Source organism: Amblyomma maculatum, chromosome 10 (assembly GCF_055883805.1).
Source record: "Amblyomma maculatum isolate TAMU_Amacu chromosome 10, ASM5588380v1, whole genome shotgun sequence".
In the NCBI taxonomy this organism is placed as follows: domain Eukaryota; kingdom Metazoa; phylum Arthropoda; class Arachnida; order Ixodida; family Ixodidae; genus Amblyomma; species Amblyomma maculatum.
The window spans coordinates 113,348,190-113,364,745 of record NC_139353.1 but is presented as its reverse complement, the minus strand read 5'-3'; the positions used below and the strand labels follow the sequence as shown (position 1 = coordinate 113,364,745).

The 16,556-nt window shown below is 43.6% G+C and overlaps 1 protein-coding gene and 1 long non-coding RNA gene across 2 annotated transcripts in view; both read right to left on the bottom strand.

Annotated features, from left to right (window-relative positions):
* LOC146177265 (uncharacterized) overlaps positions 1-16,556 on the bottom strand; it is a 32,431-nt gene that overhangs the window by 4,545 nt on the left and 11,330 nt on the right. The gene's annotated exons all lie outside the window — the stretch shown is intronic.
* LOC146177266 (uncharacterized) lies at positions 378-7,625 on the bottom strand. The gene is made up of 3 exons (XR_014701019.1): positions 7,497-7,625; positions 5,474-5,623; positions 378-638 (listed from the first exon to the last, which is right to left on the bottom strand). It is a non-coding gene; the product is annotated as an uncharacterized LOC146177266 (long non-coding RNA).

The following is a 16,556-nucleotide window of genomic DNA, read 5'->3' as shown; positions in this document are numbered from 1 at the left end:
GGTGCACTGGCTACTCCATTCATGCCGCATATTGTCGATACCAATATTAATCCAATGGTTTATGGGTGCACCGGCTACTCCATTCATGTGCCATTGATGATGTCAAGCTTACACATTTTGTGGCACTGCCTGTGCAGGTCATAAAATGCAGCCTTTTTCATTCTAGCCATATTCGTGACAGCACATCGAACTTGCTGGGACAATAATGGCCTTTCAAATAGGAGTGGCCATGTAAATTCAAATTGTTGCTCATGAGAAACCAGTAGATATTCACAAAACAGGGGCATGGTTCACAAAAAGATAATATTTATTGCAATTGTTACTATAGACGGCACTTGTTACTAGCCAGCGCTGAGGGCACACGCAGCAGCAGTTAGCGGGGCAGTGGCAGGGTTGGTCAGGGCAGGGCGGGCTCTCGGGAAGTGGAAGGGGCCAGGGAGCTGGAGGGCACACTCATAGGCGTAGTGAGGGGGCTGACCATGCAATTGCATTCACAGGTGGCATGCCTGGTTCGCCAGGGGAGGTTTCAGCATAACACCTTTTTCTTCCACCCCTCCTGTCACAGGAACCAGGCAGCCACCTGCGAATAAATGCGTGTGCCTCCAAATCGTCCACCCCAACTTTTTCGCAAATGGCACCTGCACAAAAACAATGAGGAAACAAACTTTACAACACTATTACGAGGCATATAAAATCGCGCGCATTATTTTAGGAAGATGTAGAAAATTCCAGGATTCATGTACCGAAATTTATGGTCAATGAGAAACACTATACTGATGAGTTCCAGACTAGTTTCAGCTGCCTTGGGTTTATTAGGATGAAAGACGCACATACATTGCATAGCATATGTGCCCTGATGCATTTTGATCGCCTCCACAGCAATACGGCTGAGACAGCCAGTGTTTCATCCCACACTAGGAATTAGTGCTTGATTATCGGCTGTCTCCGCATATGACTGGCGCGCTAGTTTTTTGCCGTTCCTACGCTTTCTGCGATGTGCAAACAGTTTATACTAATAATCGTTACCAAGAGAATGTTAGGCGACCATTTTCATTTTTTTTAAATGGCTAGATATAATATACACAAGCGATTTAAGCCCACGACTGCTGCACTGGCCGCTGGTTAGCTGATATACGCTTTTGACTGGTTTTGTGGGTAGTTCACTTAAACGGGTAGCTCACAGGTGCATCATTTTTACACATATACTGCTTGTCCAAGCAAATTTGATCTAAGTGATAAAAAAAACATTTCAGAGGCAGGCAAAGGAAACCATATATATATTGCTGGAAGCTACCTTGAGCGCCACAGAAAAGGTTTTGTTTGGAATCCTTATTGACATTATTTACCTAAATTACTGATTAATGACTTACACAATAAATGGTGTTGCTACTTTGAAGAGTACCGGCACAATCCACGTTTGATTATTTGTGATAAAGAACCCTCACGTCTGCATTTTGAACGCCAGATACAATAGGAAACCACGAAAATACAGAAATCTGATTCCCGGACAATACAATTGAGGACTTGGCTTGGCTCGACAGCCCTGTGTAGCGTTAGACCTACAAGTTGCCTATGGTTTCTTCGTCCGCGCCAGCACATCGTCCAACAAGACTGTATTTGTATTTTACAGCTGAAAAATACTGTTAAACTCATTTATATCCTTACCGCTTTGTAGTCATTATCCGCATTGCAAAGTTCGGCGCGCTCATTGTAACTCGAGCCTTCGTGTGCGCCAAAGGGCCGACGCGAAGCAACCATCGCCAGCATATCACCCTTACTCATGCATGGGGCTAGCAATCTTAGCGGCAGGTTGTTTTGTCCGCTCAAAACCATGTTGTGAGCAGCACAGTTGAGGTGCATGAATGGGCTGGTAACGGTTTCGGTATCTACATAACCCGGAATTTATCTACAGCTGGAAAAAAAGGTACACATGAGGTTTCTAACCGCAAATATTGAAACAGGGGTTTCCGAACGTGCTCACCGACTCTGTAAGTCCTATTTGTTGTCTAAAGTGAATATTTAGTACTTGAAGCGAATAACCTCACTTCTCCACGTACAAAATAAAAATTTTCTGCGCTGTCCTAAGTGGCTGCCAGCAATGCACCACCGATTTCCATCGTCTGTTTCTAATGGTTTATTTATAACCCTTGGCTCAAGCTATGGGGCGCAGCAGGTGTAATGTAGCTTGAATAAAACCTGCAAGAGATCATATATATGGGTAGATTTGTAAGGTTTACAGATTTCACTTACAAATTCTACAGGAATCGCGTCACTGCGGCCTTTCTTTAAAATTGACACGTAATAGCGCTATATTCGTGGCTAAAATAAAGTAATCAACGCATTAATTCAGCTTAGCAAATGCAGCTGTAACACAATGTGAGGGCCTACACCTAAGGTGTGCCTAGCTTTCTAATTTTCTTAGATGGCACAACCGTTTGAAATCTGGAATATTAAAGAAAGCCCTTGATATTCGCTTTCTCACAGCGTATTATGGCTGCCTTAGATAAGAAACATAATCGAGGTCCCATGGCCATCTTTCGTTTCCAATGAAATTCTTATATGTGGTGGGCAAGTATCTAGACACAAAAGAATTAACCTTAGTTTTTCAAGATACGCGTAGTTTCCTCGAAAAAAAAAAAAGAATTGTATGGTATATCTCTAGAGGTAGAAAACGCTGTTTTTGCCATTTCAAAATGTTGCAAGTTTGGATACCATGATTTTGTCATCTGCTCTTTGTTTACTCACTAAATATATGCAGGTTTTATATTTACAAACACTATTAGAAACCTATTTTGTTTTTGCAGTTGTGTTATTAAAAACTCGCAAACTTTTCTTCAGGAGCGATACGCTGCAAAAATATTCATTTTTAACCTTATGTACTGGCATATGATGCATTAGGTTGGTTGCACTAAATATGTTTTCACTTCCTGACGCATGTTCTTAATTCCAGGCAGTATCTGGAGCTCCAGACCACTAGGTGTGTTCTCCACAACGCATCAAAATTGCTCCGAATTCGAAAACAGCAGTAAAGGGCAAATCTGCTGCATTTAAAAAAAAGATCATCTTCGATTTTCATTCAAATCGCTCTAAAAAATCTTCAGTACCTCAAAAATATCACGGACTAAAAAGTGTTGCGTTATACTGTTTAAAAATATAACATTAAATATTAAACCGAGTGCTTGTGCTGATAATGGCCAAACTCAGCCTGCATTCTTGCAAGATCCAATAATATCTTGGCACAGAAACTATTTTTCTACATTATCTAGGTTCCATTCTTTATTTCTGAAAAAATTTGAAGCTCTAGATTTTTGTGTGTATCTGCATATTATTTTGAAATTGGACAAAAGTAAGAAAATGGTAAAATAAGGAAAACTGATTAGAATTGAAGAAACGGCCGTAACATCAATTTTTATCAAAATCTGTGGAAACAATGCAAAGTACTTTGTTATTTTGAGTCAGTAAATATATTGAATTCTGCAAAATGTAATATTAGAAATATAAAAATGCTCGTTTTTGTTCTATAGATGTGCTTATATGGCTCCCCCTTATGGAATAGGCATCAAAACTTCAATTTAGTATTTGCTTAATTTAGTTACATTTTACCTTAAGTAAAATTTAAAACATTGTCAGCGCTTAACACCGTTTTTCTGCTTCTGGGACAAATACTTAATATAGCTTAAAATGGTATTAATTCACTATTGCTGTCAATTTCATGGCAGAACGCAAGTGAAGGCTGAACTTTTTCTCTGTCCTGCATTCTTTTTTATTGCTAGGTGCAATAGTATTCAATCTAGGTTATTAATATATTATTCCATTTGTCAGCTTTGACCACCCCTAACAATACTATATTTTTGAAGATGATTTTTCAATGTGTAATTTTTATAATTACAATCTTAAGTAAATCGCTTTCCAGCATAATACTTTTGGTGGCGTTACAGAGAACACACATAGCAGCTTAGAGCTCCAAATTCTGCCTTAAATTAACAATATGACCTGCGTAATAAACACAGAATATTTTAGGGCAAACAACGCAATGCGTCACGCCAGTATGTAAGGTTGAGCATTAACATTTTTGTACCGCGTTGTTCTTGAAGCAAAGTTTGCGATTTTTTACTAACTCAACTGCATCAACGAAACACACTTTTAATAGTTCCTATACAAGTAAACGTTACCCAAATGCGGTGAGTAAAAAACAGTGGATGACAAAATTTTACGCAACCAGCCGGCCTCCAAACGTGCAACTTTTTGAAACGACAAAAACGGCGTTTTCCAGCTTTAGTGATAGGCGTTTTTCTTTTTTTCGAGAATACTACGCCGCATCTGGCAAACCTAAGGGTCATTCCTTTGTGTCGAGACATTACCCCACGACATATGAAAATTTAATTAAAAAAATGGTCATGGCACCACGATTACTGTTCCTGTCCGAAGACATCCATATTTGTTTTCATTTCGTCTCTTCAACAGGCTGGTTTAGCCAATGCGGTGAATAAAAATATCATTGCATATATTAAAGATTTTCGCGCTATATGTTATACCTAAAGCTGCCTATATTGTCACAACTGTCATACATTATTTGTAGCTGAAACATCACAAAAGGGATTCGATTGCAAATTGTTCGCTAGTTAAATAGACGTACGAGATGACACACGTATACTTTGTAGAATACAATTTAGGAAAGAGCAGATACAAACTACAGGCGAATAATGCTATGATATGGAGCATATGTATTACTCCGGTTAACAGTAAAAAAATAAACTTTTAACATATAATTATATTCGACAAACTATTGCATGCTCACATAGGAACACAATTAATGAGCTCATCCACGCATCTAATGTCCATGGGCATTAGACGTGTGGATGACTTCGTTTTATTCCAATTCGTGCGTCACTCAAAATAATTGAACGAGACAAAAATTAATGTCTACACAATTTTCAGTGAGTATACCACAAATTATACTAAGGTGCTTCATATATGTCACATCACCTTGCAAGTGAAATGGGATAACAGAAGTAATCAGACTCTAACCCTGATCAGCATTTCGCTTTTGCGCCATCTTTGTAAGTTTTTAGGCAGGCTTTTCCACTGATTATCCTCTTATTTATACCCCTGCCACCCACAGGACACAAATCTTCTGGGGGTACCGAACTGTTGGTTTTCGCACCAGTGATACAACTTAATCGATCCATTTATACGTAGAAAACACTCTCGATGCGCACCTAAAAAAAAATGAAAGCATGTATGTGTAGGCGAAATCATTCACCGGCGATTTAATAATATGATTTGAACAATAAAATCGGAGGATCACACTCGAAGTAACAAAAAAATGGTGGAGAGATAGGAATTGAAGCAATGAAAGGCGGTTGCTTTCTGCAAAAAGCCAATAGCAAGAGGTCCACCGTCTATAAGAATAGGCAATAAAAATAAGGCATATTTAAAGGTGCATGCAGCAGTTACAGTGATGCAGTGCTACCTTGTTTTAGGCAGGCTTTTCCGCTGATTTTCTTCTTCTTTATTGCCCTTCCAACCACAGGACACATATCTTCTGGGGGTTGTCGGTTTTCGCACCAGTGACACAACTCAATCGATCCACTTCTACGTAGAAAACGCTCCCGATGCGCATCTAAAAAAATGAAAGCATGTATGTGCAGGCTAAATCATTCACACATGATAAAACAATATGATTTGAACAATGAAATCAAATGATCACACCCAGAGCAACAAGAAAGTGGTGGAGAGATAGAAATTGAAGCAATGAAAGACGGTTGCTTACTGAACAAAGCCTATAGTAAGAGGTCCTGCGTCTATAAGAATAGGCAATAAATTAAGGCACGTTTATAGGTGCATGCAGCAGTTAAAGTGATGCAGTGTTACCTTTCTGTTTCACTGCAGTGATTGGTATAAATATTACAGCAATTGCTAGGCATCTCAGGTAACCCCATTGAAAACTTCATCCAAGGTACCGAGGAGCAGTGGCGTGTTATTTGCAGCTGTTAACGGAAAGACAGGCTATCCTATGAGTGCATGCGCATTCCCTCCTTTTTGTATACTTGAATAAAAGCGACTGAACAGTGAGTGTTGTAAGAGGTGCAGCGTCCCTAGGAATGGGGAACAAAATTAAGTTTTAGTAAACAGAGGTACAAAAAGAAGCAAATATGCCTGGAATAATAGCATGATGGCCTACCTTTTGATCAACAGCTGTAAACAACCTGTCACTGCCAGTCGGCTCTTTAGATAGGCTTATCAATGCCAGAGCTTAAAGCTAAGAGCAATATGAGTAATGTTTATTGCGGTCACGGCCGTAAACAATTCTAGCGGAACACTCCATTACTGTAACTATTCAACCGTCCATTTATACATATCGTTCATTAAAGAACCATGCACATCATATTAAGTTGCTCTTTTCTACTCCCAAATGATTTCCTATGGAATTAGAATACGTGGATCGCTGCTTCGGTTTCAACATTCTTGCACGATGGCTATGGCGTGCACTTCATGCATACGGTACGGCACGTGAGGTACAAAGAGCTGTAATTGCCAAACAGGCGGACCTGACGTCCTGTCCCATTTCGCCTGAAAGTGCGCGCCGTCATCGAGCGCTTCGCGAGCAATATATTTCGGGCGATATGGTTGCCTCATACCGGCCGTCAATGTTTTGTACATTGTGTCCCGCGTGCACGTTGTTTACTTTGCAGTGACAGGGACGCAGTGCACACACGGCTGATGTGACTTTTTGCTTGTATTGTTATTTTCCCCCGCCCTCGAAGCGCGTCTGCGAAATCGCTCTCCTATTGTCGCCGCTTTCTGATAACGCCCTCACCAGAAGGCACGTGCTCAGAAGGGGGGCGTCGATTAAGAAAATTTTGAAAAGGGGCTCACTTGCGCTGTTCACGGCTTTCAATTCCTCAATATGATATTAACCATTATAAAAGTGGAGGTTCATTATGACTTAATTATAGCCTAGTCATCAAGCGGCATCACGCACATGTCTGCCCCACTGTAAAATTCGCTTGCACAGACGGCACGAACAGTTTTCAAAACTTCGTCTGTACATCTGAAAACAAAAAACTGCCCTTAACTCTTAACAAAATCCAAAAACTGTGTGAACATGGCTTCCTGCGCGCAGAAGAGAGGCTGTCCAAAATATATGTACAAAGCCGGGCGCATAGTATCTGGTTACTAATTGATTGCGGCGCGCTGCACAGTCAAAAAACTGCGCAAATGGCTGCCTGCAGTGTTCAGTCACGTGTTGGTGGCATACACACCTGTTAAGCACGGCTCCTCTATTTTCGGCGCAAATGCTATTCATATCGCAGCCAGAAAATAAGTCAACGCACTTGCTTGCATGTAACCCGGACGAAAATTCGCTTAGTTCTTGAAGTCATGCTTCGCGCAGTTGTTTCGAGGAGAATAAGGAAAGATAACATTTGGGACTGGTAGGAGATTATATAGAACCAATTATGAAGCAATGGCATGCTGCAAAGATATATACTCACGGTCTAAGATGACGGCGTTCACTGAGTCCGATAATGCCGATGGTATCCCGTCGTTGCTGTAATCCGTACTCCGGCGATATTTCACAGCTCAGCTATTCACTGATATGTAGCAAGCACCAACCGGAGCACATGGACATGTATAGGCGCAAGAGAAAATTATGCACAGCACAATGAAAAAGAAAATTATAGAGGGAAGAAATTAAAGAAAGGTTTAAGAAGCTGTCACAAGTCTTGTAGCGTCTCCAACAAGCTCTGAAATGAACGCTTCGGGAGGAGGCCGCACAGCAGCGCAGCTGGGGATGCTGTCTGTTGTGTCTTGCACGTAGACGCGTAGGCGACGGGGAACAACGACCCGCTCAACCAGCGCGTGATTCCCGCCGCGGTGTTGTGTTCGCAAGGGCTGCGCGTGGGAACGAAGGACCAACGACCCTCTCAACATTCCATTCCTCCTTTACCCAGCCCTCTTCTGCTTGCACCGGCCAGCCGTGACTTCGGACCGTGCCGATGAGCGGCCGCCAGCGCGCACCGCTCGAGTCGAGTTCTAATAAATAGTTTTGTTTTGTGTGTTCGCAAACGCATTGTTTCTTCAAGCCAACCACGGACAAACATTTTCTAAAATAATAGAAAGCCTCCCCATCTACCATCCACATTCTTGCGTAAATCCATACAGCTGGTGCATCGACAAATTCGCGCGTCCCCTTCCTTTCGCCACCTATGATCGAACAAAGGATGGTCGTTCGACCTTTCATATTTACTTCAAAATATTATATACTGTTGCGTGATGACTGATTAATAATGTCAAAGAGGCGGAGTTCCGAGCTTCTCTTCTATTCTGGCCAACTTTGGCTATAGATTATACAAATTATGCTCAAGTTAGCTAGCTGAAAATTATCCGACTAAATATATACATGTTTTTATTAGTATTCAGTTACTGTTCGCTTTTCGGGTATGAGTAGATGTTTTTATAAAAATTCTAAACATCGGCCCAGGAAACGAAAATTTTCCTAATTTGCAAGCCTTTATTTCAGAAAAGGTTCATGGTAGAGCAGCAATAATTCCACAATATGTTCTCAGCATAATTATCCGCAAGCAGCTAAAGCTCATATTTTTATGACATTTGGATACAGAGATACGATCGCGCTAATTTACAGAAAACAGCGAACATTGAAAATTTTTAGGAAAACAAGAACAGTTTTCACATTGTTTAAACTTTTTCCACCTATTCTACACTACCTCAGCTTTCAAAACCATTAAAACACCTTGCATAATTTTGTTGCGCAAGTAATTATGGCCACATCGATAAAGCCTTTGTCCAATTATAGCGCACCGCGCTGTTCTGAACATTCTACGGAATTTGTGAATTGTTCAAGGTTTTTAAATTTTGGCATATAATTTTGTAACAGGGAGAAATATATTTACAAAAGAGGATTAAAGATATATACATTGAGGAGCAGCCAAGGAGCCAGGCTACGAGGGCCGCCCATTCGACGCACTTCTTTTTCTTAATCTTCCACAAACGAGCCCGCCACTTCGTCCTCATCATTCTCCAGCTGTAATAATATTTCTTCGCTCATGTTTTGTCTCGACATCGCAAATCGACGGTGACAGACACAGCAATGAATGATTCAGAATCAATTTTGTGCGCGTCGAGGTCCTGAAGCGCTGTGGCCTCAGGCAATACACAGACGTTTTTCGCAATCACCTTCACCTTAACGCGGATTGCACAAAAAGACGATAACGTTCAATGAGCAAGCAACGTATTCCAAATCATTTTAGTAGAATGAAAGAATTGGAAAGGGCATGGAAAACTGCCTCATTAAAACAGTGTTTGTAGGCTGCATTCGTTTTTTCGAATGACTCGACAGCGCACATTATTTTCATTCCTGTACAGTTTTTTTTATTCCTTGGCCACCGCCTAGCGAGGTTGGAATGGTCAAACTCTAAACTAATAGGCGGAAAAACTATTTTTTTTGTTTATTGGCGATATATATGTTGTGCGCCATATAAATGTACCGGGGCCTTCATGCTCGCAGTCTGCACGAAAAACTGTCATTTTTTTTTTACCACCGTGTGAATGCCCAAAACTAAAATGGTAACCTCGCGAGTCTTCCGGCTTTTCATTTTCCAGTGATTGCGTCTAGAAAGTACACACATCGTATTCGGTCCTTTCTCCAGGTAAACAGACGATGCTGCGCGTAGTTCCTTATGGATAATACAAAAGCACTAGAACAAAAACATCGCTGTGAAAATGGTCATTTGTTCCTTCAACTTGAGGCAACGTTTTCCTTCTCGGCAATGAAAAAGCTACCTTCTAATCACTAATTTAATGTCACATGAACATGCTATGGCGACACGATTTCGTTTTTATGCGCGTTCTCACTGACAACTGGATTTGTACTATAGGTTACGTATAGATGCAGGGATGTAATCGGCGTCCAATACAGGCATATTGGGTCGTGAGTGCTAGCCGGTCTGGGGTATACATATGTGGTCGCACGGTCGTGCTATCATTAGATATAATTGGGCGACAAACGTATGCGCCTGCGACGAAATCTGCATGCATGCCAATAGGCTAAAACCATAAACACATATAGCTGACCCCCAAAGGTGCGCCGCATATGAGCGCACCGAAAAGACGAATTCAGACAGTTGCAGCGGTACGTGCTTGAATGCGTTATAGTAATTGTCGTCCCGTACGTGGTACTTGGTGAGGTCCGAACGATCGGCTGAAATGTTGTCGGAATTAAATGCCGCGGTTTGGCGTCCAGCGCACGTGTATTCAACCATAAAAATGGAGAATTTGTTTTGGTTGAATGGTCAACGGAAAATATTCACTTCGGCAGCCCATTAAAGCTGCGTTTTTAGGATGGCAATGACATTTGCGAGATCAGGGGAAAAAGTGGTCCATCGTGGGCAGTTTTCATACAGGGATAGCTAATACTGGAAAAACACAAGACAAATTGCAATGGTCCATTACAGCCAGTTTAAAACAACGGAACGGTCAACGTCGGAAGAACACAGGACACCTTGGTCCATTGTAGCCAGTTTTAAAAAAGGAACGGCCAACGACGGCGGAACACAGGACAACTTGGTCCATTGTAGCCATCTTTAAAAAACTGAACATCCAATACTGGAAGAACAGAGGATAACATTGTCCATTGTAGCCATGTTTAAAAACCGGAACATCCAATGCCGGAAGAACACAGGACAACTTGGTCCATTGTAGCCAGTTTTAAAAAACGGAAAACCCAATGACGGAGGAAGGCAGGACAGCTTGGCCCATTATAGCCAGTTTTAAAACCCGTGCGACCATTATTGGAGGAACAACGGCAATCTCGGTCCAACATAGACATTCTGTATGTACGGCAGTGCCAATATCGGGAACTCACTGTACATCTTGGCCCAAGCTAGCCAGTGTAGGCTACTGGCAGCGCCAATACTGGGAGAGCACTGGCTAGACTGGGCCATTGTTGGACATTGTGTTGACTGGCATGTCCTATGTTGGGAGCATGCTGGTTAGGCTGGCCCAATGTAGGGCCACTGCTTGCCGTCGTACTTACAACATTGGCCCAATGCTTTGTGCTGCCTGGGAACACACTCTTTTTAGCACCGGAAAGGGAAGCGGGTTCCACCAGAGCGAGGGAGGGAGCGAGGGAGCACCGCAAATTCAGTTCTAAACTCGTGTCCAGCCATCGCTACATTTACATACAAATACCAAGTGGAACCAACGATTCTCCCCCTACACCTCGAAATATGACAGTTCAATCCCAACGAAACATAATTTTGCGGCCGAGACGGTTCTTAAAATCTAAGCTCATCACGGAAACTGCAGCACCCGTATCCACTAAGGCCATAACACAAACACCATCCACTAACACTTCCAAGCGGTTCTTCAACATAACGACCGGTAGAGGAATTGGCAATATCGATGACCTGGCGACCGCACCTCCATCGGCCGCACACGCTAGTTTCCTGGTGGCGGAGAAGAACGGCGGGGAGAAGGCGATTGCCGAGAGCGGCGGGCAGGAGGAGTCAGGCTGCGATCAGAAACTGGTGAGTCGTTGCGTGGTGGTACGTAACGGTAGGAGCCCGAAGGAGGGGGATAGGTCGGGTCACGGACTTCTGGACTCACGGTAGAACGGCGATTCCACCATTGGCGGTGGTAGCGTGGTGGCGGTTTCCGGCGGCGGCAGAATCTGGATATGTGGCCAATCATACCACAGCAGTAACAGACGGGTGGTTCACGAGCACGGTCCAAATAATAGTCCTCGGTAACAGGATCGAAGCGATCAACAAAGTCCAGCCGCTGGGGTTGTTGCGGAGGAGGTGGCGCCCTGTAGTGGGTACGAGCTGGGGGAGCAGGGCCATATGAGTCGTTTGGGTGGTTACGGACGGGAGGAGGAGCGGTAGAACGCCAAGAAGAGCGCTGGATGGGAGCTGCCTGCAGGGAGCAGCTATCGCAGGGGATTGCACTGCGGTTCACATCATGATGGCGGGAGAGCTCATCACGGAAAATTTGGCGAATCATGTCGGCCAATGGGAGTTCCAATCCACCTCATCTGTCTCCTCAGGAACCTTTATGAAGGGCAAGAGGCCACAGTCAGAACTGGGCATGGTCTTACTGATTGGTTTCCGATTGAGAAAGGGGTGAGGCAAGGCTGCATACTGTCGCCCTGCCTATTTAACTTATATGCAGAGTGCATCATGAGGAAGGCCGGTCTGGACGAGTCTTCAGCTGGAGTGAAGATTGCTGGAAAACGTATCAACAACCTTAGATATGCGGATGATACCACTTTAATGGCAGAAAGTGAAGTGAACTCAAGAGACTTCTGATGCGCGTACAAGAAGAGAGTGAGAAGTTTGGGCTTAAACTGAACATTAAAAAGACGAAGATCATGGCGTCTTGCCCTATCAAGTCCTGGAGCATCAATGGACAAGAAGTGGAAGCTGTGACAGATTTTCTGTTCTTGGGCGCCAAGATTACCTCGGAAGGAGACTGCAGCCATGAAATTAGGAGACGCCTGCTTCTAGGAAAGAGAGCAATGGTTAGCCTTGACCGCCTAGTAAAGAGCAGAGACATTAGTCTGCCAACCAAGATCCGTATAACCCGTGCTATGGTCTTTCCAGTTGTGATGTATGGATGCGAGTTGGACTGTGAAAAAGGCTGACCGCCGAAGAATTGACGCGTTTGAATTGTGGTGCTGGCGAAGACTCTTAAGAGTTCCTTGGACTGCCAGAAGATCAAATCAGTCGATATTGTCGACCATAAACCCTGACTGCTCATTGGAGGGTCAAATTCTAAAGTTAAAGCTCAGCTACTTTGGTCATCTGATGAGAAGAGAGGAGTCGCTGGAGAAAGATTTGATGTTGGGAAAGGTTGAGGGTCGCCGGAGAAGGGGTAGGCAGCGAACGCGATGGTTAGATGGCATTCTCGAGGCATTGCAGATGAAGCTATGTGATGTTAAGATGATAGTGAGAGACCGGAAAGCGTGGCGTGACATGGTTCATAGGGTCACGAAGAGTCGGACACGACTGAACGCCTGAACTGAACTGTCGGCCAAATGCGGGGGCTCATATGAATGCTCGTCAGAATCCACGCTTGCAACAGTGGTCACGTTAGGCAGACGGCCGAATTTCGGGGTTATGCGACGCAGCTTTATAGTTTCGAATGTACGACAGTGCTTGATCACGGCCGTGGGAGAATCCAAGTTTTCTTTTGTAATTAAAAAGTTGTATACGTCCACCGCGATGCCCTTTAAGAGGTGGCCAACTCTGTCTTCGTCGGACATGCTCGGATCCACCGCTTTGCAGAGTTTTAGGACCTCTTCCATGTACATTGTGCATCTTTCACCAGGCCCTTGGGCTCGCTGGAATAAAGTCTGCTCAGCGCATTTCCGTTTTGCCGTGGTATCCCCGAAACAATTTCGAATCTCCTCTTGAAAACGCTCCCAGCTCGTTAAGGACGCTTCATGGTTCTCAAACCATGTCAGGGCTGTGGAGTCCAAGAAAAAAACATTTGCCAGCATAACAGTGGCATCCCAGCGATTGTACTTGCTCACCCCTACTGAAAAATCCTGTATAAAATTCGTACAGGAAATTGTATACAGGTTTACTGTACAGGATCTGGGATACAGGATTGGGGCTATTTCAGCAAATTCCTGTACTGCCCTGGAAAGTCCGGAATGAAACCGCGTGGAGCTCTGATACGGGAATGGCCTGTATGGTTGATGGCCCTCGTTTCCGGAAAGAAACGCGTCGCCAGGTTGGAAAAAGCATGCAACAGTATAAAATAAAACGAATAAATTTGAAATAATATATAAAATTAAAAAAAAATAACAAAAAATAATATTAGTACGGTATGTGGAATCGAATATCGGTCCTTATGGTCTTCAGACGGGCACCTTAACCACTACTCTACGGCGGCTTATGGTTACAGCGGTTATTATTCAATATATGTAGCTACTTTTGCTCTTCCGTACTTTTATATTTTCCTTGGCAGTAGAATTTGTGGCCGTAATTCACTGATCGCCCTTTAAACACGCTGAATATCTTTGCAGGCTATCACGAGGGTTCACAAATGTGCCGTATCTTTATAATGCGTCGCTTTATTGAAGGCAAACCTCGAGATATTATAATTTACTAGTGCTGATGTGTTTTTCATCCTCTACGAACGCTTGTAAGTTTTCCTACATAGAGATATCCGCTGCACTAATACTTGTAATACTGTGCGTTTTAGCTTCACGTGCTACCAGTGGAGCATCGATGCCAATGAATACACTTCCGACTGAGCGGTTTCGGTATGTAAACATTCGAGAACGCGTCACGCGGTGTGCGGCTATCTGCGCATCTTTCGATGGTGAGCGATGTTTGTTTATTTTTTCTCGAACAGTTTTTTTGTCATCGCTAGCGAAACGATACGTTCGTGCTTCTACTTTCGTGTTGTAGGCGGCAGCTTCAGTCGCAGATATGTAGACGCACCGCAAGATCGTACGAGCTACAGCGACTGTTGTACGCGCAAAAGCGACGCGACGCGCGTATATGCTTGCTAGCGCACACTTCGACGGCTTCGCATTTTCGAGGTATTCGGGAAACTAAGCGCGCCCTTTATATACAGAACAGTTGTATAACATGTTTGGTATCATGCTTATTTAGTGCGCTGGCGTGTCTGGCATGGTCATTCTGGTTGAGCTTCGTCGATCGGCCCGGCTTCTGTTCAGAAGCGGAGTACTTTGCCCGGTATCAGTTCCAGAAATGACGCGTTCGTCCGGTTTCTGGTTAATTGATACAGGCTGAATAATACATAACACTACTGCATTTGGAAAAGAAAAAAAAAGAAAAAAAGAAAAAGAAACAAAAAGCAAATATAAAAGGAAAAAAAATTACATGTGATTCGAACTTCGGTCTTTTAGGCCGGCAAGCAAGCACTACACCACGGCAAGACATGGTGTTGGTGGTTATATATCTACTTATGTAGTCGAGATTGCTCTTTTGTAGCTTGTGTATTTTTTTAGGGTGTAGCATTTGTGGCCGTAATTGAACGATCGCCCTTTAAACACGCTGCATCTTTTTCCTGGCTATCACGAAGGGTTATCCTGTCCCGCATCTTTACAATGTATCGCTTTCTTGCAGACAAACCTCCTAATGTCATAATTTACTAGTGCTTATGTGTTTTGTCATCGCCTTCGAACGCATGCAATTTTTGCTACATATAGATATATGCGGTGTACCAACACTTGTAATACTGCTTGTCTTAGCTTCACCTGCTGCCAGCGGAGCTGCGACGTCAATGAATTTACTTCTGACCAAGTGTTTTGCATGAGTAAACACTCGAGGAAGCGACTCCCGATATCCGGCTTACCTGTGCATATTTCGATGGTCAGCGATGTTTCATTTATTCTCGAGCGTGTTTTATCCGCGCTAACGAAACGCTACGTTCTTGCTTGCCCTTTCGTGTTGAAGGTGGCAGATCTTCAGTCACAGATTATGAAGATGCACCGCAAGATCGTACAAGCTGCAGCGACTGTTGCACACGCAAAAACAAAACGCGATGCATGTATGTACTTGCTAGCGCACACATCCACGGCTTCATATCTTCTAGGTATGTACGAAACAACGCGTACTCCACATATACAGAAAAGTTTTAACATATATTATGTATGGTTTCATGCTTATTTAGCGTGAAGGCATATTCCGACGTGGTCATCCTGGCTGAGCTTCACGATGCGCCCGAGTTGTACTGAGAAGCGGAAATACTCTGTCCCGTATCAGTTTCATTCATATCGGATTTGTCCGGTTTTTGTTAAACCGGACATGACCTGTCCTGTATATGAGCTCAATACGGGACTGGTCCGCCCTGTTTCATATCCATACTGGACTGGGATGTCGTGTATAAGATGCATGCGAGAAATGGTCTGCCCTGTATTAACTCGATACCGGACTGGATCGTCCGGATTGAGATTCATACCGGACATGACCTATCCGATATAAACCCGTTTAAGCTCCATACAGGACTGGTCCGCCCTGTTTCACATCAATACCAGATTGGGATGTCATGTATAAGTTGCATATCGGAAATGGTCTGCCCTGTATTAACTCTATGTTGGACTGGACCGTCCGGATTGAGATTTATACCGGACATGACCTGTTCGATATAAACCCGTTTAAGCTTCATACAGGACTGGTCACACCGGTATCAAATTTGTACGGGATAATTTAGGACCTGTTCAAACCCGTTTGTCGCTATACGGGATTTTTCACTAGGGACCCGCTGGTAATTGGTGAGCCAGTCGTCCACGTCTTCGCCAGCCTTGCCAGAAAAGGTCCGCGGCTCACGGTAATGCTGCCATGCGGGTGCCGCTGGACCTGGCTGCCGTGCATCGCCGTCTTGAATCATTGTGGGTGTCAAAGGGGGGAGCCCAGCGAGTCGTCGGCTCGAACGAGGTAGAGAGGTATCCGTGGTGATCTTTCAGCACCTCCACCACACTGTTAAGGTTTATTTACAGAATGGTTCTGCACCTTAGCCTGATGTGCTAATCAACCGATGGTGAGCTTCCTCTTCTT